The sequence below is a fragment of the Priapulus caudatus genome, unplaced genomic scaffold (assembly GCF_000485595.1).
Source record: "Priapulus caudatus unplaced genomic scaffold, Priapulus_caudatus-5.0.1 Scaffold121, whole genome shotgun sequence".
Lineage (NCBI taxonomy): Eukaryota > Metazoa > Priapulida > Priapulimorpha > Priapulimorphida > Priapulidae > Priapulus > Priapulus caudatus.
Window position 1 is genome coordinate 464736 of NW_014577182.1, and position 6421 is coordinate 471156.

Here is a 6421-nt window from a genome sequence, read left to right on the forward strand (position 1 = left end):
AGAGAGAGAGAGAGAGAGAGAGAGAGAGAGAGAGAGAGAGAGAGAGAGAGAGAGAGAGAGAGAGAGAGATGGCGTAAGCATGATTTCTATATCGGTCTGGCGTGGAGATATAATTAGAGATATAATTAGAACGTCCATCGACATACGTGGAAATAAATCGTACAAACCTGTCGAGAATGGCATGAACGATTCCGTGTCCTTGGCTTGCTTCTTTATCCAGCGATTGGGAGAGAATGTATCGGGACTCTCCCAGCAGTGGTCGTTGCGATGCAGTGCCCACAGGTTGCACAGCACGAGCGCCTCCTTCGGGAAGTTGTAGGCGAAGAGCGTGGTTGAGCGGGTGAGAGAGTGAGGAGGTGTGGCGGTCACGACCGTCGCGTGTCGCAGAGTCTCAGAGATCACTGCATCGGTGTACGGCATCTGACGACGATCCTCGAACGTAGGCAGCCGGTCCCGTCCAATGACCTACACATAAGATGCTAAACTGAATCTTACCTCGTATGATCCTGGAGCGATTTTATATCAAAGAATATAACCTATGAAAATACAGTTATACGACTGTCGCCTTTTTAATTAAATTACTGCGTTATGCTCATATTTTACTGTTCCGCTCGACGCAAACAAATACTCGTGACTCCCTATACATTTTCTATAATGATAAATTTTGGTACACTCAGTAAATCAACCTAATCAAAATGTATTACATGTTTAACTATTATAACCATATGTAATAGGGAAAAAGTTTGATGATATACTTAGCGTTGTTATTACGTGCGTTTTATGCAAAAGATACATCGCGTTATAAATACACTCCGCATAAAAAGAGAGGTAGTCTGCTTAAAATTGTGTTTACATCCTTCATCAATAGACGGATATATTTCAGCTGATTTACGTGTAACTGTCTGTAACCGGCTAATTGTGACTAACCCCTCCCGCATCTCACGACCATCCCCATCACTAACACCACCCGCCATAGGTATGATAGCTGTGAAGCTCCGCGCGTGTCTCTTGACGTGCGATACAACCAGGAGTGTCATAATATAATCGAGTGTCATAGATAATCTATATTATGACATTCCTGATAGGATTTGATCGGGCGGGGACTGCAAACCTTGTCAATTTCGCTCTTCACCCTCTCCTGAACATCGGGGAACTTTATCAGGTAGAGAACCAGCCAGGACAGAGCGTCGCTGAGCGGGTCCTGGGCTCCGTTGTACACGTCAACGATAAGAGCCACTATCTCCTCGATGCGGGGAACTGCCAACAATTGAACACCAATACAGTTGAGAAGGTGGTGGAGAAATGGCGGATCCAAGAATGTGCCATCTGGGAGGAGGACTGCCATCGAGGAGGGTATGGGCAGCGCTGCAAGCCTCATCATCAGGGTCTAGGTGCACATTTAATTACGTCACGCGGTGATATTTTACCAGTGATAAGCACTAAATTTGGGAAGTAATAAGTATATTGGATATTTAAAATACTCCTAAATCATATGCTTAACGTTTCTTTCAGTAGTTTTCTGTAATTGATTTGGGACAATGGATACAAATTGGCGCCCACTTTCGAGTTTGCACAACTCTTTATAAACAGGGACTTTCAATGACTCCAATCGCGTACCGTGGAGGAGAAAAGGTGACCGGTATAAACAAGACACGGGTGTAATGAAAAAGATGACTGGTATACACACTGTATCCAGGTGGAGAGGAAAAAGAGTTGGTTATAGACCTAGCTCTAATAAATGGTCATGTATTGTACGAGTATAGATGTTTTGAATCACGATACACGATGTGCACGCGGAAAAGAAACAACAATTTGTATAGACCACGGAAACTGATGCATATAGGACAACCCATGGAAACGAAAAATTGACCTGGCTAGACGCACAGGCACTTGGAACGTCTCAATAAAAAAAAAAGGTAAATAAACACGAAATGTATTTACTACCAAAGTCTTAATGTTTCTCTACTCTATTTCGCATATAATCACCTGTAAATGCCGGTCAAATGCTCATCTGCAAAACACAAGTACACCGCACGCTAGCTACTGCACACTGACACATAAATATATAGTATATATATTCTGATATATATTTATGTGTCAGTGTGCAGCAGCTATAGCGTGCGGCGGCCAGCGTGTGACAGTGTGTTGCAGATGAGCAATTGGACGGCATTTACAAGAATTTGTCGGCAATAATAGGCGAAAGAGAGTAGAGAAACATTAAGACTTTGATAGTAAGTAGATTTCGTATTTATTTAGCATATTATTTTAATTGAAACGCTTCAAGTGCCTGTGGCTAGACGCGCAGATGCACAGAGTAAAAACGTGGGTTAAAACCGGAGGGGGCAGGCCGATACTGTCCAGGCACAGATGTCAATTAGGGAAGGCAACAGCTAAGGAAAGTATACAGGTAAAGCGGAGAATGTGACAATGACAGGGCGGGGCATGGCAATGACATGCCCTGGGGTGGGGCATGTGGCAATGACAGATTAACCTACAGGTGGATAGCAGAAGGTAGCCAAAATAATGAAGAAGGTAAGTGTAGGCCATGTATAGAGGTGAATAGATGAATGTGCCCTTGCAGTACATACCAGGCACATAAGTGGAGAGGGAGAAGTGACAAGTGCGGACCATAAATAGATGCATGTGAAGAGTGGGAAAGGGGAAAGCGTGAAGAGGGGGAATTGACAAGAGCAGATTAGACATGCAGGTAGACAGAGGACGCTACAAGTGTATTCAGGTATAGCGAGGGAAGGTGGCAGAGTGCAGACCAAGCTCTTGGAAAAAACGAAGGAATAGATCAAGAGATACAAATAAGATGTTAAGACGGTGTAACTGTATATAGCAGTCAGCCGATAAAAACCAGGAGGCCACGTGAAACGGAAATATATGGCACAATAGTGAATATCTGGTGGGTTTGTCAGTGTACGTTTAGTTTTGCCTTTTAGCTGAGTTGCACTGAACTTAATCGAATGCACTGAATCTATGTGTGTGTGTGTGTGTGTGTGTGTGTGTGTGTGTGTGTGTGTGTGTGTGTGTGTGTGTGTGTGTGTGTGTGTGTGTGTGTATGTGTGTATGTGTGGTGTGTGTGTGTGTGTAGTGTTGTGTGTGTGTGTGTGTGTGTGTGTGTGTGTGTGTGTGTGGTGTGTGTGGTGTTGAGTTTGTGTACACGTGAAGGAGAAAGAAAACTGACAGGTTGAAGGTATAACATTTTAGTGACGGACGCAAGATCCGATATGCAACACTAAGAAAATCCCAACCGATCACACGCCTACTGCTCACCAAGCGTCGCTCTGTGTACGACCAAGGCTCGTACGTTAGGGCACGTAGTATAGTACCGCAGAGGGAAATTGTCTCCGACTGACCGCGACACTAACAGTAGGAAAAACCGTACTTTAGCGGGCTGTGCATAGGCGTCACTGCCGGGCACAGTATGACGCGTCACGCTACCTTGTGGCTTTAATCCAGGCTCTTGTGGTCAGCATAGAAACCGAGGGCCAGTCAAACGAGTAGGGAAACGTTTCTCTCAAACAATGTTGCGGCTAATAGTAGCACATTTTGGCAACGTCTGCATGTAGGCATTGAGATTAGGAAACTCGCGCTACCAGCGCCAGCACAAGGAATAATCCCATGATTCGCATCGACATAGCTTTTCTGTTTTGATTATCGTTAATAATATAGTTAGCTCTGCACTACAGGAAGCTTGTGGAAATTTCGACAGGCACATGACGCTTCACGCCTGTGGCAGAAGGAAAGACTTAACAGTTGGAGCTATACTATAGTGATATTTAAAGTTTTGTTAATGTTGTAAACCAATGTAAAAATGTAAACTAATAATAGAGTGTATTATTTATGATAGCCCTGAGGGATGCCCCAACCCACGCATTATGACAGCGCCGCAGGAATGAAGGTCTATGCACACGTGCTTGTTTCTTCAAGCTAACACGTACCGTGCTCCAGGAGCATAATGAGCACGTTCCAGCTTCCTCTCTCTCTTCCTTCATATTCTATGTAGATCTGGTCAGCAATGTCTCTCGCTTTTGCGGATTAAACTGGAAGCTATGTTCCCTGCACGCCCTAAAAATTAGCACACCTATTATATAATATATTATATTACCATATATATATATATATATATATATATATACATAGTATATTATTATATATATAAGAGCTAATATTGCAGCTTATTATTAGCTCTGGATATAAACACTTGTGTGTGCGTGTGCGTGCCTGCCTGTCTATGCATATGTGAGTGAACGTGTGTATACGTACGCGCGTGCGTGTGCGTATTCTTTACTGAATCAAACAGCGATTGCAATTAATTTACGTACTGTTCGTATAAGTTTGCGTAGTTCTGAAGCCGACTTGCATCCTTTAGACACCTGGCTTCCAGGCATGAAGCGCAACAACGGAAACTTGTTCATGGGGGAGTTGTAAGTCAGCATCATCTGTCGATTCCAATCTAAAACTTCCGTCAATTTATCATCCGGATATTGCCACCTATAAAAGTTATCGACAGAACCTAAGACACGCATAAAACTGGATTGACATATATGACTTCGAACTGTGCGCGCTCTTCAAATATCATAAATATTGGTAATACGAATACATTATACATTGCGAAAACGTTGTCGTTGTATCTACGAGCGCTGATATTCCGTAAAGACATATAGCATATATAGTACCTAGCATGTGGTGTGTAGTATGCAGGCCATGCAGGCCAAGGGTGCAGGCCATATAGCTCTACCCGTTTTTCATTTCGATGTGTTAAAATCTCACCTCTTCGAAATGCATATGGTAAATATAATGTTGGCAGTAGACATTCTGATCACGGGACGTGGGTCGAATGCCTTCCCATGCTCTGATATGTAGTCGTCTATTAAAAACTTCATTTCTTCCGCCACGATTTGCTCTATGGCGGTCCCTTTCTCGTGGAAATCGTACATTGCTGACAGTAGGAATTGACGTGTCGTTCTATACGTGGCGCCATATTTGTGCCAGAGTAATCCTAAATCAAAATCGAGATATTCAAAGTGATTCTCTTACTTTACACAGTGCTAGCTATTTATTTACAATATATAAACTACGAAACTACACTAATAGAATTTTGCTACTATATTTTGGTTAAACTGCATTGTGACTATATTTGGCCATTCTGTCTGATATAAACAAACGCACAATAATTTTTTTTATATGATGCGCGTTTTGGTGGGCACAAATATTGTAAATTGCCAAGATATTTTCTGGATTTAACATAGCTAGCACTGTTACTGCTTTTCATACAAATAACAATTGCCAAAATCGTTCCCAATAAAAAGGCGAGACATTTAGGTCAATATAAATGCATAGCCAACGTATAAACTGCGGACAGTACATTTTTTAATCGTTTATGAAAATAAAACACATACGCACGTACACACGCACGCACGCGCGCACCCAATGAACCGCCCCCCCCACACACACACATACACAAACACACACACACACACAAACGTATATTTCCATAGTACACACACATCACACACACCACACACACACACACACACACACACACACACACACACACACACACACACACACACACACCACACACACACACACACACACCACACACACACACACACACACACACACACACACACACCACCCACACCACACACACACACACAACAGTTAATGAGTGGTAATTAAACATATAAATATGTAACATACTTCAATGACTAGGGCTTTCTCCGTCTGTTGCTTAAACGCCTTATCTACGGCGATAGCTCTTTTCTTTTCATATATCATGAAGCCAATGCAATATGCAAAAGAATACAAGGATAGGAGGTATAACAGCCACTAATGTCCTCCATGACGTGTTGAAGCCATCTGTTAAATCCTATACGAACGAAGAAAAGAAAATATGTTACATTAATCATATTATCAGGAGTTAATGAAGACAAATATGTTCGACAAATTATGTTTGTCTTCATTAACTCCTGATATTATGTATATACATATATGCTCTTCATATATTAATATACACTTCAATATTTTTATATTGATTCTATCTCAATTTTTGTGTGACATTTTTTGTATTTAAATTGTCCTTATAATCACAGTTATTCTACGAATATACTCTACTTCCGTTGTTAGAATTTCATGGCATCGTTACATGGTTGAACACAACAAATAGCTTTTTATGTTAAGCTATTTAGTTATATGTAATAAATTTTATAACTAAGGGTCACATAGGACATCATGCCCTATAAGTTAGATGATAACGTACATCGAATTATAACAGGCACGTTGCAAACTTAGAAATCATTTTGTTAAAGTATTGCACACATATATACACTTGCATTATCAACAATTTTCACCTACACACACACGCACCACACAACACACACACACACAACACACACACACACACCACACC

The 6421-nt window shown here is 41.6% G+C and overlaps 1 long non-coding RNA gene and 1 pseudogene across 1 annotated transcript; both read right to left on the reverse strand.

Annotated features, from left to right (window-relative positions):
- Positions 1–165: 165 nt before the first annotated feature.
- LOC106805627 lies at positions 166–3987 on the reverse strand (annotated as a pseudogene).
- Positions 3988–4019: 32 nt separating this feature from the next.
- LOC106805628 lies at positions 4020–5025 on the reverse strand. The gene is made up of 3 exons (XR_001393446.1): positions 4780–5025; positions 4332–4500; positions 4020–4074 (listed from the first exon to the last, which is right to left on the reverse strand). It is a non-coding gene; the product is annotated as an uncharacterized LOC106805628 (long non-coding RNA).
- Positions 5026–6421: the final 1396 nt, after the last annotated feature.